This window comes from Notechis scutatus, chromosome 3 (genome assembly GCF_049901735.1).
Source record: "Notechis scutatus isolate UNSWTSFEM ecotype Mainland chromosome 3, rNotScu1.2, whole genome shotgun sequence".
Lineage (NCBI taxonomy): Eukaryota > Metazoa > Chordata > Lepidosauria > Squamata > Elapidae > Notechis > Notechis scutatus.
The window spans coordinates 114,085,517-114,112,552 of record NC_142011.1 but is presented as its reverse complement, the minus strand read 5'-3'; the positions used below and the strand labels follow the sequence as shown (position 1 = coordinate 114,112,552).

Sequence of the window (27,036 nt, the reverse complement as noted above, 5' to 3'; positions counted from 1 at the left end):
TCACTCATCATCAATTCTTCCCCTTAGTTGTCTAACATATGACCAGAAGAAGGCATAGCCCTGCCAAATAAATCATAGGAAAATTGTAGATCAAACCAAAATGCCAAATGAAGATAGAAGGCTACAATTAGATAGTATTCTTGCATATTGAAGTAAGGTGAGCAGAAAGGCAAACCAATTGCAGGCAGCAAAACCAACCAGTGAAGAATAAAGAGGCAAGCCAGTGAGCAAGTGGAGCCAGCTGCTGAGGAGGGAGGAAAATCAGCTGTGGGGCAGAGAGACCAGCAAACTGACGGCAGTGCAACGACCAAAAGAGAATGAAGAGGCGAGTTGTTGAGAGAGCAGAGAAGGGAGGAAAAGAAAAGAGAAGTGAACTTTTGTGGACCGCCGAGCTGGTGAGAGAGCAGAACAGGAAGGAAGGGAAGAGAGGAGAGATGAGCTTGCTGGGGCCCATCCAGGCAGTTCTGTTTGCTGGTGGAAGCAGCATCCTGGCGCAACAGACAAGCAAACAGGAGCCATGTGGCTGCATAGCAAAAAGCAGCAGCAATGCAACAGGGAGGAGACAGACCCAGCAGCAGCAGGGGGCAGCACAGTAGGCTAGAGCCTGAGACAGCTCAGAGAGCAACATGGAAAGCAATGGGGGAGCTGCGTGGAGGGCTAAGGGCCAGAGTCGACCAGAAAACTGAAAGGCAGGCCAAGAGAGCTGACCAGTGCAGGGATGAGGCTGAAAAGACTTGCGCACCAAAGAACAGAAGGGGGCTGGCAGAGAAAATAACAAGAGGCTAAAGCAACGAATGACAGAAGTGAAGGCAACAAATTAAGCCTGGGGTTTCAATAGGCAGGGAGGGAAGACCCTGGTAAAGAATAAAAATAAATACAGGACAGAAAATAAAAGATAACTAGACAAATAATAAGGACAAGAGTGGAAAATTAGAAATCAAGGAAGAATAGGATTAATAAAATCAAATAAATAAGGGAAATCTTAAATAATAAGATAGGGAAGAATTAGAGCTCAAAAACTTCAAAAAATATAAAGAAAAGAATAAATAAAACTAACATAATAGTAACAATTAAATAAATAACAAGGTAGAAAAATGAGCACAAAAAAGAAGAAAGGATAGGAAAAAAGAAAGAAACATAATTTTTTAATCCTTAAAAGAACCAGCAAAAAGAAACAAACTCATGGTACAGGCGACTGATATTATTGTGGTATGCAATGTATGTTCTATGTATGTGCTTATGCCCAAGGAACACCCAAATTATACATGTATTTAAGTAACCTATGTGAACTACTAGAGAAAAAAGTAAGGGATCTAGAGGCAACTCTAGCCAAACTCTAACCTATGCAATACAGCTATGCTCAATTTGAACGAAATAATAAACAAATAACTCCAGGAGGATTTGACCCTGCTGATAAACCCTTGGAGGAAGATAAATGGACGACATAGAAGGAAACACAATAATCAAAGAAAGAAGCAATTTCTCCCCCTAGATGAAAATATGCAGACCACAACCTCCCCCTCAAAGGAAACATGCAAACATCTAAAAAAGAGACATCATCAAATATCCCTAAAAATTCACATCAACAAACACACCAGAGATCAACAGAAAAGCACCTCAGACTGCACCCCTGAAAAAAGGAATGTGAGTGTGTTGGTGATAGGAGATTCTATTCTCAAAGGAATAGAACTAGCCACCTGCAGACTGGACATACAATTTAGGAAGTTATGTTGTCTCCCTGGAGCAAAAATAAAAAAATGTGGCTGAGATTTAAAATAATTAGGCCCACAAAATAATTAGGCCCACAGATTACTACCCTTTCCTTCTCCTTCACATTGGGACAAATGACACAACAAAAAAATCTGAGTGCAATATTGAGAGATTATAAGCAACTAGGCAATAATGTTAAGTAGTGTTCTCATTAGTACTCCCAACAAAAGGTCAACACCCTTTGAGGGGAAAAAGAATTCTAGAAATAAACCACTGGCTAAAGGGTTGGTGTCGCCAAAAAAACTTTGGTTTCCTGGGCCATGGATTGCATTACCTACACCAAGGACTCTTGGAAAAAGATGGGAAAACAGGGGAAAATATACCTGGGAAAAGACTGGCCCAACTCATCACAAGGTCTTTAAACTAAAATTGAAGTGGGAGGGTGACCAATCTTTAGAATCTATAGAACACAAAACCAATCATAAATCCCAAGAAAATCAAACAATGAGGTAGATGATGATGAAAAAAAGTAAAGAAAAACTCAAACAATTAGGAGATGTGACATAATTGACCACCTCATGCTGGAATTCAATATAATGTAAACATAAGCAACAGAAAATAATCCAACCAATGTCTAAACTTTAAAAAAGCTGATTTTAACAAACCTTCAGAGAGAGCCTAGGAAAGATTCTATGAATGAAAATCCTAAAGGGGAAAACAACTCAAGAAGCATGGGAAACTCTGAAAAATGGGATCATAAAAGCCCAGTCCAGCACAATACCACTGAAAAAGAAAAACAAGAAATCTAAGAAGAAACCAGCATGATCGCACAAAGATCTCTCTGACAAATTGAAAGAAAAGTACAAAAAAATGGAAAGAAAAACATATAGGTAAGGCATATAGCCAGTATCTGCAAAGACAAAGTCAGGAAAGCAAAAGGCTTGGAATGAACATAGACTTGCAACAAAAGTCAAAGACAATAAAAAAGTTTCTTTCAACATATTAATAACAAGAAAAAAGTCAAGGAAACAGTAGGTACACTAAAGAGAGAAGATGACAAGGAAGTAACAGGCAGTAGAGAGAAAGCAGAGCTGCTTAACTCATTCTTCACATCAGTCTTCATGCAAAAAGAAATTATAGCCCAACGTGCCAAAAAAAACTACTGTAAAAGACAAACTAGAAGTAAAAAATTTAAATAAGCAAGAAAATGGTAAATGGTTCTCCACCTTGACAAATATAAATCACCGGGACCTCACAGATTACATCCCAGAATCCTGAAGGAGCTGGCAGATGCTATCTCAGAACCATTGTACCATATCTTTCAAAAATCCAGAAGCACTAGGAAAGTATCTGAGGATTGAAAAGGGGCTAATTTGGTTCCTATTTTCAAGAAAGGAGAAAAAAAAACAGACCCAGGAAACTACAATTAGTCTAACATCAACACATCAATACCTAGGAAGAAACTGGGAAAAATAATCAAAAAACAGATCTGCGAGCAATTAGAAACAAATAAAGTTATAACTAGTAGCCAGCACAGGTTTGTTAAAAACAGATAATGCTGATTCAATCTTAATTCATTTTTTGATAAAATCACTAAATCAGTGGATCAGCGAAATGCTGTGGACATAATATACTTAGATTTCATAAGGCAAGAAAGAGAACAGCCAAAAAGAAAAATAGTCTGAAAAAGAAGTATAACAGCAAGGAGAAGCAGAAAAGAAAACTACAGAAGGGAAAATTAGAGAGAGAGAAGGGTATAAAAAAGGGGATGAGAAAAAGGGGGGAAAGATAGAAAGGGAAAGAACTTATGAGGGACAAAAACAGGAAATAAAAAGGGGAAACGTACTAGGATTAAAGGTATTTGCTCAGCTAGAAAACACTGAGACAATGGTTAAATTAAGTTAAAAGTGAGGATTCTGCAAAGGTACAAAAGATAGTGTTGTGACAGTAGAATACTGCAATGAGTTAGAAATGAAATAAGTAAATAATCTATGAGATAAAACTGTATTGTTATGTAATGGTATGTTTATAATTAATGCAATAATAAAGAAGAGAGGGAAACATTGCAATTGTTTTTAAAGATTGATAAAATATTGAAAAGAAATGTGGAAGATTTATAAGGAAATTTATACCAGTTATTAGAATGAATTTGAATAATTATTTTGCTTATTAATAGTAATTTATAAGATAAAACTGTATGACTATCCAATGGTATGCTTATTAACAGTTAAGTAATAATGACGAAGAAAATATTTCAATTGTTCTCAAAGACTGATAGATATTGAAAAGAAACGTGAAAGATTTACAAGGTTCATACCAGTACTATAATGATTTTGAATAACTATTTTGTTTACTAACGTGTGTGTGTGTGTGTGTGTGTGTATGTGTGTGTGTGTGTGTGTGTGTGTGTGTGTGTGTGTGTGTGTATATATATATATATATATATATATATATATATATATATATATATATATATATATATATATATATATATTGTTTTTGCTATATTTTGCTATGTTTTTAGAATTTTTCTTTTTACATTTTCAAGGGGAATTACCAAGCAGAGTCTGAATGATGAGATCTACATGATATAAAATAGATATTAGAAATTTGAATGTTATAATTTTAGAATGCATAAATTCAATGTTTAATGAGATTTCATATGATAATAACAATAAGATTTAAAGGTGTTGCACTTCAATTGGCAATCATAGGGGGAATTTTGCTTCTTAAGAATGTTGGAAGAGAACATATGAAATTGTAAACAAGACAGACGAAAGTATAAGTACAATGAATAAAAAGATATAGAAATTTAGGTAAAAGAAATACAATTGAATAAGAAGAAAATGAGATAACCATAAAAGAAAATTAAGAGAAGTAAAGGAAGAAATAGTGAGAAGTTGGAAAAAGAGTAATAAGATATGGAGTTGAATACATAAGATGAATATGCATATGAAATTGTGTCTGTATGGAATGTGATAACCCGGAACCATGCTGTACTCAAATAAGATGTTTTATTTGTTTTGTTAAAACTCAATAAAACTTTATTAAAAAAAAAAGATATGTGAACAACTAGAAGTAAATAAAGTTAAAACTAGTAGAAAACACAGGTTTGCTAAAAACAAATCATGCCAAACCAATCTTATTTCATTCTTTGAAAAAGTCACTAAATTAGTAGATCAGTGAAATGCTATGGACATAGTATACTTAGATTTCAGTAAGGCATTTGACAAAGTAGACCACAATGTACTTCTTGGTAAGCTACAAAAATGTGGAATAGACAGCATCACCACCAGATGGATTTGTAGCTGGCTGATAAACCACACTCAACGAATAGTTCTTAATGGCACTACATCCACATGGAGAGAAGTAAGCAGCGGGGTACCACAAGGCTCCATATTAGGCCCAGTACTCTTCAATATCTTTATAAATGACTTTATAAATGAGTTCCCTTCTATTCCCTCATCAAATTTGCAGATGACACTAAATTGACAGGAACAGCCAACATCCCTGAAGACAAGCTAAGGATGCAAAAAGATCTTGACAAATTTGAACAATGGGTCCAATCCAATAAAATGAATTTCAATGTGGAGAAAAGCAAAGTTTTACATTTAGACAAGAAAAATCAAAGGTATAAATACAGTATAGGCGAGACCTGGCTCAAAAGCAGTAACTGTGACAGGACCCTGGAATCCTAGTGGATGATCACTTGAATATGAGCTAGCAGTGTGCAGCAGCCGCCAAAAGAGCTAATACCACACCTGGAATATTGCAACCAATTTTGGTCACCATACTACAAAACAAAATGTTGAGACTTTGGAAAAAGTTCAGAGAAGAGCAATGAAGATGATCAAAAGCCTGGAGACTAAAACATATGAAGAATGGCTGCAGGGTATGAATTTGGCTAGTCTAAAGAAAAGAAGAATTAGGGGCAACATGATAGCAGTATTCCAGTATTTGAGGGGCTGTCAAATTGTGGGTACTCACACTGGAGGTTAAGAGAGACCAAACACTTATCTAAAATAGTATAGGGCTTGAGCAGGGAGCTGGACTAGAAGACCCCCAAGGTTCCTTCCAGCTATGCTGTGCTATATTGTTATTCTATTATTTATTTCTATTTCTATTCCATTCTACTCTATTCTATTCTCACATGATCAAACCACTTAATGATGGCATTTCCAGTAGTTGCAATTAACAGATAACAGATCATCAGAGTTGGAAGGGATTTTATAGGTCATCTAGCCCAAGCGGGAAACCCTACACCATTTCTGACAAATTTCTGACATTTGGCAGTCCAATCTCTTCTTGAAGGTCTCAAGTGATGGCACTCTCACAACTTCCAAGGGCAAGGGCAGCTAAGGTCAGTCTACATTTAGTCTACATCTGACTTTGGGGATATTTCTTCATAACCAAACAAAATTGTATTTTCTGTGCAGTTCACACCCCTTGCTCGCTGGATCTAGATGTCACAAAGCAAAGCCCTCATTTTGTAATTAATCCCTGCACCCATTTTTGGTGGCAGAATGCTGCAGGAGGCAGAGTGGTGTCATGTCCACCCTGGCCACCACCACCTGAGCCCTCCAAGGTCAAATACAACCCTGATGCGGCCCTCAATGAAATCAAGTTTGACACCCCTGCTATAGAGGGCAAAGAGAATGGTGTTGAAGGACCAAAGGTAGAACCAATGATCAGATAACTATGGCCTGAGACCAGTACAAAAAAATAAACTCGAGTTGAAGACCCGATCTCACCATCCTGAGAACTCAGGCGTCTGATGTTGAGGAGTAGAAGGCCAGATGACCTCCGATGGGAGGGGACGGGAGGTAGTCATTTGGAGCATTGGAACAAACGACCTCCTCCTCCTTGAAAGGGCTGAGTCCCAAAGAACTGCTGCTGTCTGCCAGCCCTGTCTGGTTGCTGCTCCAGAAGAGGAGGGAACAACCTTTGGCCCCGCGGGAACCAGGAGGAGGGTTCAGGTCGATAGGCAGGAGGTCAGGAATATGGCATCTGATGGAATTCTGACCACTTGCTCACAGATGACAGGATCTTCCTTTTATCTCTGGTCTCTACCAGGTAAGGTTCCAGGGCCACTCCGAACAGATTCTCCTGAGAGCCGTTCGGATCATCCAGTGTGTGGGAGGTGCTCCAGTCTCGTCGTTGTAGGCTGAGCTTAATTACTGAGGAACGCTCCGCCTCCGTCACGTGGCTCCCTTGCGTTCCCCAGTTTGCGCTCAGCCTACGTGAGATTAGGCTGTGTAATTCTTCTCTCTCTCTGGCCGATTCAAGCTATTAACTTTCAGGTTTGATTTTTGATTTAAAAGGACAATCCTTCCTTCCTTAGCCTGCTCGTATAGGAGATTGGGGCGTTGGTCCTTACCTGATACGCCCTTCTAGGCGAGCCGCGAGGAGCATCCAGACTGTGGGATGTGCTTCTGAGTCCTCTTCTTTCAGGCTGAGCTTTAGACGAGGAAACGCTCCGCCCCTCCCACGTGGCATCGCGCAGCGCTCTCCCCAGTTTTTGCGATAACGAGAAGAGAAGTTATTAATCCTATCTAATCAACTATTGGCTCCTTGGCTGAAAACAGGAGTCCCCACCAGACGGAGATGCTAGGGTGGGGCTGGATGCTCCTCGCGGCTCGCCTAGAAGGGGCGTATCAGGTAAGGACCAACGCCCATTCTCCTCGAGCCGCTCGGAGCATCCAGACTGTGGGACATACCAAAGCTTGGCTGTCCTATGGGTGGGACTCCGTCTGGCCCGAAGGCCCCTCCGGATCATTGACAACCCTCTGTAAGACCCGCCGGCCAAAGGAGGCCTCAGCTGAGGCATACGTATCGATCTTGTAATGCCTGATAAACGGGACGGAGAGACCCAGGTGGCTGCCCTACAAATGTCAGCAATGGGGGCTTGTGTGGCCCAGGCCGCAAGTGGCTGCACTCCTGGTGGAATGGGCAGTTATTCCACCGGGTGCCGGCAGAGAATGGGAAAGGTAACACCTGGCGATGGTCGCCCTGATCCAGCGGCTGATAGTGGAAGGAGAAACCTTGAGCCCTAGTGTCTTGGGTTGAAAGGACAGGAAAAGAGATTCCGACCTTCGTAAGGACTGAGTGCGCTTAATATATATACGCAAGGCCCGTCTAACATCTAGGGTGTGCCAAAGAACCTCCCTGTTCCCGGAGGGTCTAGGGCAAAAATTTGGTAGAACCAGTTCCTGAGATCTATGGAAGGGCGAGTTAACTTTGGGTAGGAAAGTGGGGTCAGGCCGCAGGACGACCCGGTCTGCATGGAACACACATAGATCGCTCCTGACTGACAGAGCTGCTAATTCCGACACTCGACGAGCAGAAGTGATGGCTACTAGAAAAACTACCTTAAAGGTGAGGAACTGAAGAGATGACTCCTCAAAGGCTCAAACGGAGAACGTGTAAGAGAAACTAGGACCTTGTTGAGGTCCCATGTGGAAACCTGGGAACAGTGGGAGGGCACAGGTTGGTGGCACCCCTAAGGAAGGATCTAACCCGGGGTGATGGGAAAGGGAGCCGTAGTTATCACAGGAGACCACTGTTGAGAGGGCAGAGACTTGTCGCCTCAGGGTGTTAGGTGCAAGCCCTTGCGAAGGCCTTCCTGAAGAAATTCCAGAATCTGAGCCACGGAAGGAGAGAGGTCAACCTGGGACCCACTACACCACTTGCAGAACCCCTTCCAAGTGGCATCATAAATTCGTGTAGTGGAGGGTCGCCTGGCGGCAAAATAGTGTCGATGACATGGCTTGATAGGTTCTCGCTAGTCAGACGGATCCGCTCAACTTCCAGACGGCTAACTGTAGCCATTGAGGCTCCGGATGTAGAAGGGGCCCCTGAGAGAGGGAGACCCTGTCCGGGGATCCGCCATGGGGCGCTACCGATAGGTGCGGAGGTCCGCAAACCACGGTCGCCTGGGCCAATAGGGAGCCACCAGGAGAAGGTCTGCCCTCTCCTGAATGAGCTTCTGAATGACTCTGGGCACTAGCGGGAGCGGAGGGAAGGCATATAGGAGCCCTGGGGGCCATGGGCAGCGCAGAGCATTGTGGTTCTCCGCCCGTGAGACGGATACCGGGAGAAAAACCGTGGAAGTTGTGTGTTGGATGGGGAAGCGAACAGGTCCACCACTGGAAGGCCGAATATCTTGGACGCTTCCTCGAACAGGGATGGATGAAGTCGCCATTCTGCTTGGTCCACCGTGGCCCTGCTCAGCCAGTCCGCCTGGGTATTGTCTATCCCGGAGATGTGTTCGGCTTTTAGTGATAGAAGGTTGGCCTCTGCCCAGCGGCAAAGGCGCCGGCTTCCCTCATCAGTTGAATTGACTGGGTGCCCCCTTGCCTGTTGATATGGGCCTTGGCCGTGACGTTGTCTGTGAGAACGAGAACATGGCGACTGCGGATCTGGGGAAGCAGCGCAGAGCCAGATGGACGGCATGGAGCTCTAGCCAGTTGATGCTGCATCTTTGTTCGGTCGGCGACCATTTGCCTTGCGCCGAGAGTGAGTTGAGATGAGCGCCCAACCGGATAGACTTGCGTCGGTAGTGACGGTGAGTCTTTGAGGCTCCGCAAAGAGGTGGCCTCTGTTGATGGCGGGATTGGTCCACCAGAGAAGAGACGTGAGGACCTTTGGAGGGACCTTGACTCTGATCTTCGAGTTGCTTCTTCCGGATCTTTGGAACGGGAGCAGGAACCACTGGAGGGGCCTGCTGTGTAAGCGGGCCCAGGGAATAATAGAGATGCATGACACCATTTTTCCCAACAATCTAGAGAGGTCAAGCAAGGCCACCCTCCTAGAACGTCTAATTTGTTTGACCAGGGTTTGAATGCTAAGAAACCTCTCTGGGGAGAGAAAAACTCTCTCTGAGACCGAATCAATTATGGCACCCAGGTGGTTGATTCGGGTGGAAGGGTAAGTTGGCTCTTTTGCCAATTGACTAGAAACCCGTGGTGCCCGTAGGGCGGAAAGGGTGACCCTGGTATCCCTGACTGCCTGGGACTTGGACGGGGACAGGATAAGGATATCGTCCAAGTAGCAGTGGAGGCGGACGGAATGCTCCTGAGGTGGGCCAGCCAGGGCCACCAGGACCTTGGTGAAGGTCCTGGGGGCCGAGGCCAGCCCAAAGGGTAGGGCCACGTATTGATAGTGAAGGCCATTATAACAGAACCTAAGGAATTTGTGATGAGAGGGCCTGATAGGAATATGAAGGTATGCCTCAGAGAGATCTATGGAGGACAGCCAGTCTCCCCGCCTGGTGCCTAGGAGAATGGATTGCAAGGTGTGCATTTTGAATTTGCGCTGGATAAGGTGACGGTTGAGCCGTTTCAGGTCTAGGATGGCTCTCCAGCCCCCAGAATGTTTGGGCACGACAAAGAGATGGGAGTAAAATCCCTTTCCTCTCTGAGCCGGAGGGACAGGTTGAATGGCCTGAATATCAAGCAGGTGATGGATGGCTGCATCCATTAATGCACGCTTGGTGGGATCCCCTGAGGAGGGGATGGGAAGAAACGATCAGGGGAGTGGATTTGAACTCGAGGGCGAGACCAAACCTTATTGTGTCTCTAACCCATGCATCGGAAGTGGATTTGTCCCATTGGGCGGCGAAGTGGCTGAGGCGGCCACCAATGGGGAGGGAGAAGGAGGCTCTACCTTCTGCGGTAGGGCCTTCCTCCCGCACTCCGAAAGGGTCTCTTATAACCACCCCCTCGCCTGGTCCTGTCGCCTGAGTCCGTGCGATCCTGGGATCGGAAGGAAGGGGGTCGGGGGAATCTGGGCGGGAAGGGGGTTGGTAGAAAGGGCGGGAAAGCTCCTCCGAAAGGGCTGAGAGCCCCTGGTCTCCGATCTTCGAAGAAGGGAAGGCAAGTACTTCCTCTTGCTGCGACCCTCGACCAGCAGGGGTTCGAGGGCCGGGCCAAACAGTTTGTCTCCTGTAATAGGGGCAGTGGCCAGCTTGACCTTATTCTTTACGTCCGCCTGCCAGTGTTTGAGCCATAGCAGGCGACGAGCCGTGACGTGGGACGTGATGGCCCTGGAAGAGAATTTCACCGACTGGTAAGTGGCGTCAGCCGAGAACTCGGCTGCAGCCACTAGCTTCGCAATGTCCTGGTGCGCCTCAGGTTGGAAGCAGGGACGTGTTCCCTGAGCTGACGTAGCCAGCGGATAGAGGACCTAGTGAAAAAGAGGCGGCGGTAGCTGACTTAATGGCCCAGGCGTCGGATAGGTGGGCCCTGCGCAGGGCCAGCTCCACCCGCTTATCCTCAGGTTTCAAGGCCTCTAGGGCCTCACTAGGTGTAGAGGAGGAAGCTAGACCCACAATAGGGTCATCGACCTCTGGAATGTTCAGGAGGCTGGACAGTGCCGAATCGAGATTAAAGAACCTCTTGTCTTGGCTAGAGGGTGTGGAGGGGTCCCTGTGGAGGATAGTTGCTTCGCTACCAGATCTACGAATATGGGGGGAAGGGATGACCTCAGCTTCAACCACTGGTTGGGTGAAAATGGAATCTTCTGGGCCCTCTGGGATGGGGGAGGTCAGCAGGGGCCTGGGAAAGAAGGCCCGAGACATTCTTGGCCTTAAGAAGGAGGGACTTGAACATGTGTGGTTTGAAGAGCCCCCAAAGGAGGGTTGGTCAGTCGAAGTGCCCTCGTCCTCGGACATCTCCCCTCCATGATGTCAGTCTCTAAGGGAGGTTCACTGTAGCGGGAGGAACCCATCTGGGAATCCTCCTCCTCGAAATCCCTAAAGTCCCCTTCCTCCTCAACCTGGGCCCCAACCGGAGGAGGGCTGTCCCTCTGAGAGAGTACCTGAGCAACCGGGGACCGGTTGTGGAAGGGATCTGATAGACAAGGAGTCGTGCTCGGAGACTCGAGGAGAGAAGCCTGATCTGGACATGTGCTGTAGTTCCTCTATAACACTCTGGCGGATGGCTGATTCCATCCAAGCCCTGATGTGAGGTGGCACCTCAGATGTAGAAGGTTCGTCCTGGCGCAGACCAGCAGCCGTGGGTGTAAAAGTGGCTTCGGGTGTCAGACTCATCGTAGGACCGGGGTCGGGAGACCCTGGGGCGAACTGCGCCTAGGTAGGGAAGAAAGGCCTGGGGGAGAGGTTGAATAGAGGTAGGGGGTGGAGGAGGAGGTAGAGACGGTTCAGAGCGGGACTCCCTTGAACGCCTGTCGAACTCTTTTTCTAACGCCTTGTGGCGCCTTAAGGCGTCACGTTGAGAGGCCTTGGAAGGTTCCTTGTCCTTTCTAGAGCCCTTAGGTTCCTTGTCCTGCTTGCGCAAATAGTGGGACTTTGCCTTGGCCTTCAATGAAGGACGTTTAGAGGAATTGTCGTCTGCCATATTGAACAATAGAGATTAATAAGGGCGGTTGGCTCGCCCAGATCAGGCCTGGATAAGGCCGGGTGAGGATGAGGCTGGCCCGCTCCCCTTTTGGAATTTTACTTGTACAGAGATAACAGAAATATATATATATATATTTAGCTATGTAATCCTGTTTTGTTCCTTTCTGTAGTGCTTTTTATATTCTTTATATCAGCTGAATATACAGGTACTCCGATATATCCAATATCTTAAGAGAAAAATTGCTGTACCAAAAATATTATTTCTTTTTTGTTATTATTCCTTTTGTATTTGGATCAAATATAAATTCTATTATAGTTATTTCCTTGGATGTATATCTCTCAGTGCCAAATCAGTCGAATAACGCCTGAGGCCTAGAGTTGAATAGGAGGCCTCTGGCAGCCAGCCTCCAGACAACAGAAGAAAAACCGGAGGGGGAGGCTGCAACTTCGCCCGAAAGGGCTGCGGGAGGCCAACAAGCACTAACCAAGACTAGCCAGGCAGTTCGATGGGCAGCTAGGCTTTAACCCTAGGCCTGGAGATTTAATTCACCGCAGCTGAATATTAAATAAAAAGAAACTTTCAGCGCCCGGCCACGAGGTGGAGCCAAAATGGCGTCCTCGAGCTGAACTGCCTGGGCGCCTTCGGGACGGAAGAAAAGGAAGGCTTGGCCGGTCAGCTCGGCGCTCCTAAAGCCCTAGGGCGATAGCCCTCCCGGTTGGCGTTTAGGGTGGGGGAATCCAGCGGAGGAGCGCGTGCCACAGGCAACGCGCAGGCAGCGACGCGATCTGATAAGGGTGGGGGGCGTCGCGCTGAAGGCGCTGCGAGCCCGCAACCGCCCTGAGGACAGGGAAAAATTTCCTTGAGTCCTGACCCTTTGCGCAGGAGGAGGAAGGAAGCAAACCTTATTAGGACGGAGGATTCAATGAAACAGCCAAGGAGCTCTTTGAAACGCAGCCTGATTCTTCGAGGCTGAGCAAAAGACTGGGGAGACGCTGCGCGATGCCACGTGGGAGGGGCGGAGCGTTTCCTCGTCTAAAGCTCAGCCTGAAAGAAGAGGACTCAGAAGCACATCCCACAGTCTGGATGCTCCGAGCGGCTCGAGGAGAAACAAGGGAGCACGTTTTCTTCGCCCCCTGGGGTTGTAGAACGGGTGGCTTTAGCGCTTCGGCGCCAATCCCCCCACCCGGACGTTTCCTGCCGTTCTTTTCGCCGCGATCGCAGCGGCTTGTTTAAACGCGCCAGATAGCGCTGCTGGCATTCCCCACCACCACTAACGCCGCTTACAGCAAGTAGGGGAACAGCTTTAACTACCTTCTCTCGGCATTCCAGGTGCCAGAGAGGTCCCTACTCAGCCCTGAGCAGCCCGTAATGCAGGAGCGTGGGCGGCCGCCTTTTGGGCACCGCGCCGGGCGCCATTCTTGAGGCCTCGTTGTGCTGCGAAGTGACTGATTTTACATACAGGCCCTCAGCCAGAGGACCGATTGATTAATCTGTGAATTTGGACAATATTGTTGGCCTTCCGCAGCTGACTCAGGGCAGAATTTAGCAGCCTATCCCTCCCGGTTGTTGTCTGGGAGCTCCAGCTGCCAGAGGCCTCATTACAGCCTCAGGCGTTCTAATTCAAACATTGGTGTCAGTTAGCAGAAGAATCATAGAATAATAATAATTATAATATTATTTTAATAATACTAATAATATTAACAATAATAATAATAATATCAGTAATAATAGTAATAATAGTAATAATAGTAGTAACAGTAATAATATTACTATTGATCTCAACTGTATAACTGCATCTTGCAGGTCTAGATTCATATATATATGTATATACATACACATATATAGACTTATTGTGAATTCCTACAGCACCCACTGGAGGCCAAGCCTTGGGGTGCACAGAACCTTAATAATTAGACCAACTGCTATATTATAGAATTTATACATCTAAATTCCAAAAGGGGGTATGGACCAGCTGAAAGGACACCCGGCCTTTGTTGTAGGTCGAACCCTTGGCGAGCCAACCGCCCTTAAAATTGTATTGTAGTCCTTTCTCTATAATGGCAGATGACAACTTCAACAAGCGCCCTTCTTTGAAGGCCAAATCTAAATCCTATCACCTGCGCAAACAGGCTAAGGAAGCCCCTAAGGAAGCCCCTAAGGAGACCTCCAAGGCTTCTCAGAGAGACGCCCTACGACATCATAGGGCTCTAGAGAAGGAATTTGACAGGCGATCTAGAGAGGCACAACCGGTTCTTCCAACCCTCCTGCCCTCAGATCCTTCTACCTCCTCCCCTCCTCCAGTTTGTTCTCCCTCTCCAGGCACAGCCCATCCCAGGGACAACAGGTTCCCGGTCCATCGACCAGACGGACTCCTGAAGCTACATTCACGCCCACGGCCGCTGGCCTGCGCCCAGAGGAGGCTGTCACACCAGAGATTCCTGCACACGTGCAGGCTTGGATGGAACGGGCCATTCGCCAGGGGATAGCAGAGGGCCTTCAGCAGAGGGTCAGGTCCGGTCCCCTCATTGGCGTCCGAACTCGATCCGCCATCTGTCAGGTCCTCGCCCAGATCGGATCCCTTTCATGGTCAGGTACCTTTACAAGGGGCAGCCCTCTTCCAGAAAGAGATCTGGAGGAGGCCATGGAAGATCAGTTTGGGGTGGAGGAGGAATTGGAATGGGGGTCTATGCACTAAGAGGAGCTCCTATCGGAGGTAGACCCCATGGAGGGGACATGTCCGAGGACGAGGGCCTTACCCCGGACCAACCCACTGTTACGGGACTGTTCAAACCACACATGTTCAAGTCGCTGTTATTCAAAGCCAGGATTATTTCTGGCCTGTCCGTGCAGCCCTCCTTGACTCTCTCCTCCCGGCAGAAGGCCAGGAGGATGTCATTTTAGACAGCCCGTGGTGGAGGCGGTGGTAATCCCGGCCCCACCCTTATTTCACGACCTGGTCTCTAACCAGCTGAATTCCACTAGGGCCCCCGCCCCATCCAGCCTGGACAAGAGGTTCTTCAACCTCGAGTCAAGCTTCTGCGACTTACTTAATTCTCCCGGGTAAATGACCCCATCGTTGGCCTGGCCTCTTCGTGCTCCCCAGTGATCCTCTAGAGGCCCTAAAGCCCGAGGACTAGAGGTCTGAGCTCGCCCTCCGTAGGGCTCATCAAGCAGACACCTGGGCCATTAGATCAGCCACTGCCGCCTCCTTCTTCACCAGATTTCTATCCGGTGACTTCGTCAACTGAAGCAGCACGCCCCCTCCAACACTAGGGCTCAACAGGACGTAGCAAAATTGATGGCCGCGGCAGAGTTCTCCGCCGATGCCACCTACCATGCGGTTAAGTTTTCCACACAAGCAATAACATCCCACGTCATAGCTCGCCGCCTGCTCTGGCTCAAGCACTGGCAGGCGGACATAAAAACAAGGTTAAGTGGCCACGCCCCCATAAAGGGGGACAAAATATTGGGTTCTGCTTTGGACCCTTGCTTTCTGAAACCCAAGCAAGAAAAATTTCTCCCTCCTCTTTTTCGGAGGTCAGAATCTAGAGCCCTCAGCCATTTCGGAGAGGTTCCTCCCGTCCCTTCTACCAGTCCCCTTCCCGCCCAGGTACCCTAGGCCATTCCTTCCGGCCATTCCAGCCCCAGGACCAAACCGATCCGGGTGACAGGAACAGGAGGGGCAGCGGCTACAGGCACCCTCCAGGGGTTCAGGAGGGAAGCCCTTCCGGCGTAGATAGATCCCGTCCCTCCCTTCCCATCGGCGGCCGCCTCTGGCACCTCGCCGACCGATGGGACCCCTCCACTTCTGATGCTTGGGTCCGTGATACCGTTAGACTTGGTCTCACGCTTGAGTTCCAGCGCCCCTCCTGACTTCTTCATGGCATCCCCCCTCAAGGGACCCCTCCAAACGCAACCTAATGGATTCAGCAATCCATCATCTCCTCACCATACAGGCCATTCAACCCGTCCCACCATCCCAGCGTGGACAGGGGTTCTATTCTCACCTCTTCGTGGTCCCTAAATCCTCTGGTGGATGGAGGGCCATTCTGGACCTGAAAACGTCTTAACCCTTATTTGGTTTATCGCAGTTTCAAGATGCACACCCTACAGTCCATCTTACTCAGCATCCGGCAGGGGGATTGGCTATCCTCCATAGACCTTTCCGAGACATACCTCACATCCCTATCCGGCCCTCCCATTTCAAATTCCTCATGTTCTGCTACAACCATCGCCACTTCCAATATGTGGCCCTTCCCTTTGGGCTGGCCTCGCCCCGGGAACCTTCACCAAGGGCCTCGCGGCCCTGGCGGCCACCTCAGGAACCTCCCGGTCCGCCTCCATTGTTATCTGGATGACATCCTCATCCTCTCTCCCTCCAAAACCCACGCAGAGAGGCATTTTAGAGCTACTCTCTCAGCCCTCCAAGACCATGGCTTCCTAGTTAATTGGCAAAGAGCCAACTGTCACCATCTACACGGATCACCCCTTGGGGGCCGTCATTGACTCAGTTCAGGGTAAAGTTTTCCTTTCCTCGGAGAGATTCCTTAGCATCCAGGAAGCCATCAAACATATCAGGTGATCAAGGAAGGTAACAATTTTAGGATTGTCTAAATTACTGGGTAAATGGTCTCTTGTATTTCCATTGTTCCATGGGCCCGTTTACACTCTAGATCCCTACAGTGTTTCCTGCTCCCGCTTCCAGCGGGCCGGCAGAAGCAATTCAAGGCCTCAGTCAAGGTGCCTTCAAGGGTCCTCACGTCTCTCCTCTGGTGGACCCGTCCCACCATCAACAAGGGCCATTTCTTCAAGGAGCCCCAACGCCTCACCCTCACCACAGACGCCAGCCTGTCCGGATGGGGCGCCCACATCCACTCCCTCTCAACACAGGGCAGATGGTCACAGGTAGACCGGGAATACAGTATAAACGGGTTGGAACTCCGCGCGATCCACTTGGCCCTGCGCAATTTCCTCCCACATGTATGCGGGCGGCATGTCCTCATACCCACGGACAACGCACCGCCAAGGCTCACGTCCAACCGACAGGGGGCACCCAGTCCATCTGTTTGATGAGAGAGGCCGAGCACCTTGCCGTTGGGCGGAGCGCAACCTCCTCTCCCTCAAAGCCGAACACATCTCAGGGGACTCAAACTCTCAAGCGGATTGGCTAAGCAGGACCACGGTCGACCAGTCCGACTGGCGCATCCACCCGTTACTGTTCAGGGAGGCGACCAGGATGTTCGGTCTTCCATTGGTGGATCTCTTCGCCTCCCGCTCAACACACAACTACCCAGGTTTTTCTCCAGGTACCCTCCCACGGGGCCGAGAATTACGACGCCCTCCGTGTCCCTGGCACACAGGGCTCCGATATGCATTCCCTCCACTAGCCCTGCTTCCCAGAGTCATCCAGAGGCTTATCTCCGAGAGAGCGGAGCTGATTCTAGGGCCCCCTCTGGCCCAGGCGCCCTTGATTTGCGGACCTCCGCAACTTGTCGGTGGCCCCTCCCTGGAAAATTCCTTCCAACAGGATATCCTTCTCCCAGGGGCCCCTCCGACACCCGGACCCTCAGTGGCTCCAGTTAGCCGCTTGGAGGTTGAGCGGGAACGTTTTGAAAACGAACACTTTTCTGACCAGGTTATTACTACCATTTTAGCTGCCAGGCGGCCTTCAACAACCCGTATATACGACGCCACTTGGAATAGCTTCTGCAAGTGGTGCCATAGTCTCCAGGTCAACCCGATTTCACCTCCCATCGCTCAAGTCTTGGAGCTTCTCCAAGAGGGCTTGAGGAAAGGGTTTCTACAAACACCTTGCGGCGTCAGGTCGCAGCTCTCTCAACGGTCATTGCCTGTGATAATCTGGGTTCCCTCTCCACCACCCTCGTATTCGGACATTCCTCAGAGGAGCCACCAACTTGTGTCCACCAACCGTACATCGATATCCTACCTGGGATCTTGATAGGGTCCTGGTGTCCCTCACTAAACATCCCTTTGAGCCCCTCAGGAGGCCTCACCCCAGTTCTTAACGTTCAAAGTCGTGTTCCTGGTGGCTATTACTTGCCCGCCGAATATCAGAGCTTGCAGCCTTGTCGGTAAGGAAGGACCTTTGCATCTTCCATGCCGACCGGGTGGTCCTCCGACCGGATCCCACCTTCCTGCCCAAGGTCATCTCGGCCTTCCATAGGGCTCAGGAACTCACACTCCCGAACTTCTGCCCCAATCCTCTCGGGAAGGGAGCAGCTTTGGCACACCCTGGACGTTAGGCGGGCCCTATGCGTTTACATTAAACGTACTCAGCCCTTCCGGAGATCAGAATCCTTATTTCTTCCAGCCCAATTCACTAGGCCATAAGGTGTCCCCGTCTATCACCGGCCGCTGGATTACGGCTACTATTGCCAAGGCCTATTTGTCCCAGGCCCTGCCGGTACCCAGGGGGATCACAGCGCACTCCACCAGAAGTGCAGCCACCTCGGCAGCTTGAGCCACTCAGGCTCCAATTTCCGACATTTGTAGGGCAGCCACTTGGGCATCCCCATCTCCTCTCATTAGACACTATAAGATAGACACGTTTGCCTCGGCGGAGGCTTCGCTTGGTAGACGAGTCCTTCAGCAAGTCTTTAGGGAACCTCAGAGGTTGCAGGGCCAGACGGAGTCCCCCGTAGGACACCCAAGCTTTGGTATGTCCCACACACTGGATGATCCGAACGGCTCTCAGGAGAATGGGCGTTGGTTCTTACCTGACACGCCATTTCTCTGAGGCCGTGAGGATCATCCAGCCCTGCACCCTTTAGATTTGCTGTCTGGTGGGAACTTGTTTCGGCCAATGAACTCTTTAGCATAGGAGGATGGGAGAACGACCTTCCTTCACTCTCGTCTTCAGCGCAAACTGGGGAACGCAAGGGAGCCACGTGACGGAGGGCGGAGCGTTCCTCAGTAATTAAGCTCAGCCTACAACGACGCAGACTGGAGCACCTCCCACACACTGGATGATCCTCACGGCCTCAGAGAAATGGCGTGTCAGGTAAGAACCAACGCCCATTCTCTCCCGAACATGGAGGAGATGGCAGCTTCCACTTGGGATGGGAGTCTGTCTGTCAATTGCGCAGCCACGGGAGGCATCTCGCTGCCACCAAGGACACCATTGCCTTTGAGGCAAATCTAGCAGAGTTTAATGTGGCATTGGCTGTAAACTCTGCTGCAGCGATGATTTTGTTCAAGTCTCAGTGAGACCTGGAATGACTGCTCAGCAAACAATCCTGCAGCTGGTGGAGCCAATGTATTGCAGACCTTGTAAAGAAAGAGGCTGCGGTGGAGGCCTTCACCGCCCAAGCTGCAGCCTGATGTGTGCGTTTGAGGGTCTGTTTAGACCTCGTCAGGCTTGAGGACATCCTCCGGTTCAGTTGGAGTTCCGGAGGAGGAAAAGGTTGCAACCACAGGGGCATCTACCAATGGCACTATTAGGGCAGTGGCCAGGGAAGGTCCCACATTATAGAACCTCTTATCCTGAGATGAGGGACAAGGGCCTGACAATGGAGTTTACTTAAAATTTATTTTAAACCACTGCATTGATCCCTCACCAGATCTATGAACAATAAGGGTGAAGGGAGCACCTCAGTCTGGACCACTGGCTTGGAAAATAATGAGTCCCATTGGACCATAGGTGCCACCTCATCGGGGCTGTTACACAGTGATAAGGCATTATGAATAAGAGGTTTAAATAAGGATGGTCTGAAGACAGCCGCAGAGGTGGTTGCTCCTGCCTAGATTCCTCATCCTCTGATAGGTTGGATTCCCTAAGCTCACCCTCCTCCTCCTCTCATCGGCTATGTTCTATGGGGTATAGAGAGCCCCTGTCCACATATTTTCCCCATCCAGGATGAGTGGCAGGGAAATTATACTCGTGGGGCCTGGAAAATTTCCGCTGGACAGGAGGGCTTATCTGACAAAAGGGCGGGAGAAAACCTGGGGCCCCACTCACAGGGTGAAGGAGTTGCTGAAACCCTTCAGTGATGCCATGCCTAATGGCCACAGAGACCATGTTCTTAAGATCTTCAGGCCTACTGCTTAAGGGAGGATCAATTGATCAGCAGCTGTGGAGTGGCCTCCACCTATGTCCCCCTTGGGCCAAAAACCCCTGAGGATTGTAATTCTCAAAAACCCAATCAGCTTGTCTGAAACTAGGCCCAGACCTACTCAGGTCCTGGGGGAAGGAGGCCTCATCAGGTCTCTCAGGAGACCATGCCTGAAGGTGGCTGGCAGAACTGCCTTCTATCCCTCAGCTCTAGGGGCAGGCTCTGGGCAGGCCTGTAACTCTCCTGACTGAACAAGGCCCTGTCCTCTCAGTTGCTCCAAATTCTTGGCAAACTGCTTCTCTAATGCAACATGCCTCCTCTTTTCAGCTCTAAGTTCAGACTTTGAGGCCTTCTTAGGAGCCAAGGCCTTGGCCCTGATTTTTGCTGCAGTCTCCCTGTTGGCTGAATGGACTCTTTGTCTCCTTCTCTTGAAAGGCCTTCTTGCCACTTCAGAGCTCTGTCTTCCATCCAGGTTCGATGGTCCAGGTTGGGCCCAATTACTCTCCATATTGCTAGGTACAACACTGGAGGTGCTGTCAGCTCGTCACGAGTCATGTCATCCTAGGCATGGGCCAGATGGTTGGGATCACTTCTCTGAGGCCTCAAAAAATGGCGCCTGAAAGATCTCGATCCCCAAAATGGCCAACTGCCATATGCAAGGAGGCTGATAGAAAACCCTATTAAGGGCAGTCTACGGATCCAGAAAATTAACTCAGGGCCTCTCTTCTATGCTGCTGTCTCTTCTTCTGCTAGGCACTGAGCTGGATGGCCTCGAACAACAGCTGAGAGACTCTGTAATAATGGGGCCTAGTGTCACTGAAGGACTTACAGTTTCACTGTTGGCGCTTGTAGATGGCGAAGGAGACCGGATCCCTGCTCTCCCTACAGGCGCAGCTCTACCGGGTCCATAGGAGCTGCGCTGATCTTGCAATGTTTTTTTCTGACTCTTTTTGAATCCTGTAGATCAGTAGCTGTACTAGCTAAGACTCCAGAGACACAAGCTCTATGTCAAAGAGCTGAGTCAAAAAGCTGGGGCTCTCATCAGAGGCTGGCTTTTTATAGTGGCAGACTCAGCTCAATGACATCAGAGGGGGGAGTCATATCCCAATGCTGGACTCTCGACCCAGAGTGGAGGAGACTCACTGAATAACTTTTAAGCACTATAAACTTAGGGGACTTGGAGGTTTTAGGATTGATTAAATTTTAGTAATTTTGGAGTTTTCAGATATTGGGATACTGGAGCCCTAAGGGTGTGTGGAGTAATTTTTTAATATACTAAATTATTGCAAAATGACTCAACAGGGGACAATAGAGGTGTATGAAGAAATGTTATCAATGCTTAAAAGTTTATATGAAATTGTGATAAAGAATCATAAGGAGATAATGGGATTGTCCAAAGAGAAAGATGTGAGTGTAGAAGATCCTCAACCAAGGGAGGGGGAGATGAACATAATACTTAGAAAACAGATGAGAAACCAGAAAGAGTGGGGGAGGAGACAAAATAAAACAAATTGCAAGAAGATGAAGACATTGAACGGACAAGAATAATAAGTATGAATCAAGTAGATAATTCTTTAAGAGTTTACAATAAAACAGGGGGAAAAGGAGAACTCTCCCTAAAATAATGAAAGGACTATGGATGGGTGCTCAAATGATGTGACAGAAGGAGACAAGGGGTAAGCCAGAGGGAATATTTAGTTGGTATAAAAAGGATAGAAAGAGAAATAAGATCCCAAGAGAGAAATATAAAAAAGGGATCAAAAAGTCAATAAATGATGAAGTCTCAAAAAGAGTAAGAGATGGTGGATAGAGATAAAATACCTATGGTGGATGTATTACAAATTAAAAGTAGAAAATATAAATTGGAAAAACAGTACAACATATATAGATAGATAATAGAATTTACTATAATCATAAGCAAATTAAGGTTAGAAGGTGTAAGTCTATGATGTGGTAATCTAACTGTATTATTATTATGAATGATCTGTAAAAATATATTGAAATTTATAATTTTAGAGGATTGGTGATATAATCCCGGGATTGATTAAATTTGGTTAATGATTGGTCTTATTGGTGTTTTTAAACATTTGGGATATTGGATTTATGGTGGAATATTGAGTCATTTTTAAAATATTAAAATACTAGTGATTTAACAGGGGATGACAAACATACTGCATGAAGAAATGTTATTGAAGCTTATAAATACACTGTGCAGGTTAAGTTTAGAAATTGGAAGACTAGGATTATGTATACCTAATTGTATTACTATTGCTAGCATCGTGTAAAAATATATATTGACCCAGTCAATACACTGTCTTCAAAATATGTATGCATGCTAAAGGAAAATTACAAATAAAACATATATTTAAAAAAGAGGCTACATGATCAAAGTCAATTTATAATATTAAATAAAATATTAACAGAACCAGAATTGGATAAAATCCAAAGCTCTATCCAGAGCAAAGAAATCAAAGCCTGGACAGAAGTAACTCAAGACTAGAGGCAAACCAGGGGGAATTGGCAATAGAGGAATTGAATTGAATTATTTATTGTCATTGTACATATATACACAGTATACATACAATGAAATTCACAATATCCAGTCGAGATATAGAATTGTTTTCACGTGAAAACCAGACGCCCTTTCCTCTGCTTCAGAAAGAACAAAGGCCTCTAACTAAAGAAGTAGAATTGAAATAAAGAATAACTGAGCATTTTGGGGGTGGAGCCAGCTGACAGGGAGAGAAGACATGCGAGCAGGAGGCTCTGCAAAGCATGATGTTCTACCTTCGTTTTGCGGGACCTTTCGGGGTCAGGAGGCTCGTAGGGTTTCTGAAGGTGTAGGGGTGCCGAAAAACCTACATGGGCGGCGGTTTGTGTGGGAGAGCGGAGAGGACCTGGATTGAGCAAACAGAGGAAGGACGATTGGAAATGGCCGCCCACTGAAACTGACAGCTGGTTGTACTATTGGTGAAATAGCAGAACGAACATGCATACTAAACTGACAACCTCAACAACTTAAAAGTGAGTAAAACAGAAAGGGGCACCAAAAGCGAATCAAAACCCGGCATTTGAACCTAAGAGCTAATGGAGCAGCAAATTTAATTGTGGGCAAAAAGATCGGAAGTAGCCAAGAAAGAGAGAAGATCTGGCGGCTAGAACGGGAGAAGATTTGTGCATATGGCTGAGAAGAAAGGTGACTGGATCTGTGCTAGGAATTGATGTAGGAAGTGAACTTTGGATTTTAGTTTGGAGAACGGAGACATTTGAGAGCGCGAAGGAGCTGCTTAGGTGTGAACCCTGTGTTGATTACAGAGAAAAAAACAACCTGAATGAACTAAATGGATTTGAATTAAAAGCCTTAAGAGAACTGATAATTGTGATTAAATAAATACGGAGGTAGAATTGGACTTCCTTAACTTTTGTTTTGCTCCTCCTTTTGAATGGATCTTTGAATAAAGAAACTTTAAACTAATTAAAATGGATGATACATGAATACATAATCTCTCTCTCTCTCTCTCTCTCTCTCTCTCTCAAAAATATCAAAAAATCTAAAAAAATCTACAAAAGCAGGGTTTCAGAGCTGGTAAAAATCGGTGTTTAAGTGAAGTTCAGAAGTCTGACTATAATCGACCGTCATCCAGATCAGGGGTCTCCAAACTTGGCAATTTTAAGCCTGGTGGACTTCAACTCCCAGAATTCCCCAGTGGGATTTAAAATTATGGTCTGCGGGATTTAAGATTATGAGTTTGGAGGTCCTGGAGGTCCAAAAGGTTGGCAACCCCAATCTAGCCCAACCCCTGCCCAAGTAGGAAACCCTACACCATTTCTGACAAATGACAGTCCAATCTCTTCTTAAAAGCCACCAATGATGAAGTTCCCACAACTTCCAAACGCAAACTGTTCCATTCGTTGATTGTTCTCACCATCAGAACATTTCTCCTTATTTCTAAGTTGAATCTCTCCCTGATCAGTTTCCATCCATTATTCCTTGTCTGGCCTTCAGGTGCCTTGGAAAATAGTTTGACCCCTTCCTCTCTGTGACAGCCCCTCAAATATTGGAACTCTGCTATCATGTCTCCCCTGGTCCTTCACTAGCCATGCCCAGTTCCTGTAACCGTTCTTCATATGTTTTAGCCTCCAATCTCCTAATCATCCTGGTTGCTCTTCTCTGCACTTTTTCTAGATTCTTAAGCTCTTTTTTATAGTGTGGTGGCCAAAATTGGATGTAGTATTCTAGGTGTGGTCTTACTAAGAGTAGTAGACATGAGATCAGTATTCCAGTATTTGAGGAGCTGCCACGAAGAAGATGGGGTCAATTTATTTTCTAAAGCATCAGAAGGCAGAACAAGAAACAATTAGTGGAAACTCATCAAGGAGAAAAGTGATTTGGAATTAAGGAGAAATGTCCTTAAATGAGGACAATTAACCATTGGAACAGCTTGCATTCAGAAATTGTAGGTGCTTCATCACTGGAAGTTTTTAAGAAAGGACTGTATAGCCACGTTTGAAAAGTATAGGGTCTTCTGCTTGAGCAGGGAGTTGGACTAGAAGACCTCCCAGTTCCCTTCCAGCTCTATTCTGATTCAATACCTGTATAGCAGGAGGGCTTACTGACTACTAGAGACCAAACTGGCCTACAAGAAAAACAAAATGAAGAACAGAATGGGGGCATGGGAAGAGAAAGAACTTTGAAAACAGAGAGGCTGCACAAGACCAAGCTTTAAGAACAAATGCATACAAAAACAGAATTGAGAAGACAGCAAGAGAGAATAAGTACCCCCTTGCAAAGAATCTGAAGAAACAGTGGACCACCTGGTAAGAAGGCCAGTGGAAGAAGATTACACAGACTGATTAGAAGCAACAGCATGACAAAATAGCAACAATGTTATATTGGAAGATCTGCAAGAAATATCATCTGTCTGCCAGGAAGAACTGGTGAGACTATAAAATAGAGAAAATCATAGGTATTGAAGAAGCTAAATTGCTCTTGGACTTTAGAATTCAGACGTGCAGCTGCCACCTAACAATTGTTGATAAGAAAGAAAAAAAATCTGGATAATAGATGTGGCAGTATTTGGAGATAGCAGAAGAGAAAAAATTGGAGAAAATAACAAATTACGAAGACTGTAAATAGAAATTGAATGACTGTGGCAAAAACAAACAAAGGTAGTCCCAATAGTAATAGGCACCTTGGATGCAATCCCAAAATAATTGGAGCACACTTCAACACCATCTGCATTGACAAATTCTCCATTAGTAAATTGCAAAAGGCAGCTTTACTCAGAACAGCTTACATCCTGAAACAATATCTGTAACATCATCAAACATCCAAATCTGCCTATCCGAGGACCTTGGAAAGGACCCCATAAGTAGACTGTCAGCCCCCATCCATCTTGAATCAGATTTGGGGCTGCCACAAGGGAGGATGAGTAACTGTGAGAATTAAAGTAAAATGAGGATAGCCACAACAACATTCTTTTGCTCAAGGCCGAGTCTCTAGAGTATGGAGGGGAGTGACTGGACTTGGCAGGAGTTCAGAATGGAAGTGGATTGGAAAGTGTGACTTGAGGATCATCAGAAAAGGGGGCTGGGTGTGAGTTTAACATAGCAGGGGAAACCATGGGAATTGAGATTCGGATTTTCACAGACGTGCCAATATGACTTCTCTAATAAATTCTTACTTGGATGAACTTTGTTTCTGAGTGCTGAACTGAGATGGAGAGTTTTGTTGGAATGCTGACATTAACCCGAATCTCCTAAAAAAGAAAAATCACAGCGGTTTTCGCTAACGTGGTACCATTGCCCAGGGTCCTGAGTCCCGAAACGCTCCCTCCACACCTCAGGAGTGTAAAGACTCAGGGAAGATGGAACAAGAACCAGAGACAAGTGAAGGGGCCATCGGGCCCATACATGAAGAAATTTGTGAAATCTGCTATTACCCTTCGGAAGCAGAAGCGGCCACGGCACAAGCCACGCAGGCCGAGTTCCGAAGTGGAGTGAGACCCAAAGAACCGACCCTCTGGCAAACCCCATTGATAGAATCAATGATTGATGTCCTCCCACCTTTGGGGGCACAGTGGCCACCAGGAACCAAAGCTACCGAGTGGAGACCACCACGATCCCTGGAGACTGGCAGAGTTCATGAATGCAGACTTCAACCAGCATCGCCGAGTCAGTCAGTAGCTGGATTACCAGAAAAATTGGAACTACTCAGTGTGGGTCCCACAGTTCAAATCTCTCCACACGCAAGTCAGCCTGGATGCATGCTGCCCAGGACAAGGCAGGGACCCATCAACAAAGCCCCTCAGCTGCGGCAGCAGCCTTGTCACTTGCCGCAACAGCATGACCCCCAGGCCCAGCAGACTGATCGAGCCCGGGGGTTGGAGGCAGACAAAGAGGCACCCCAAGCCGATCCAACAAGCTCCACTAGCACCTCCAGGGATGCTACCTGCAGGCCAGGTTCCTCCCGGATGGGCTTTTTTCCCAGGACATGGGTGGATTCAGTACCAGTGGATGCCGGCTCCAGCGCCTCCACCAATTCCCCCAGCCACAGCTGCACCCCTTTCCAGCCACAAAAATATTTATTATTCCTGGATATATAAGCCTCAGAGGAGAAATATTTACCCATATTTAATGTATTTATAGTGTGATAAAAATAAGACAAAGGACAAAATCATATTTAATAAAAATTGGTTAGCAGGAAGAGAAAATAATGGCTGGTGATCCCAGTTATGCTAAAAGATGGAATCTTACTCCCCTGCCTTCTGATGTAACCAGCTGGAATTAAGTGCTACTGTTGATGGAAGTAGCTGTTGTAAATGATATAAGAACAGTAAACTATATGATCAGAAGTTGAGAAAAAGGAAAAAATATATGCTTTTTCCTCTCCAATA

General features: G+C 47.0%; 1 protein-coding gene across 6 annotated transcripts in view; it reads right to left on the bottom strand.

Moving 5' to 3' along the window:
- PCDH1 (protocadherin 1) overlaps positions 1–27,036 on the bottom strand; it is a 291,570-nt gene that overhangs the window by 213,380 nt on the left and 51,154 nt on the right. The gene's annotated exons all lie outside the window — the stretch shown is intronic.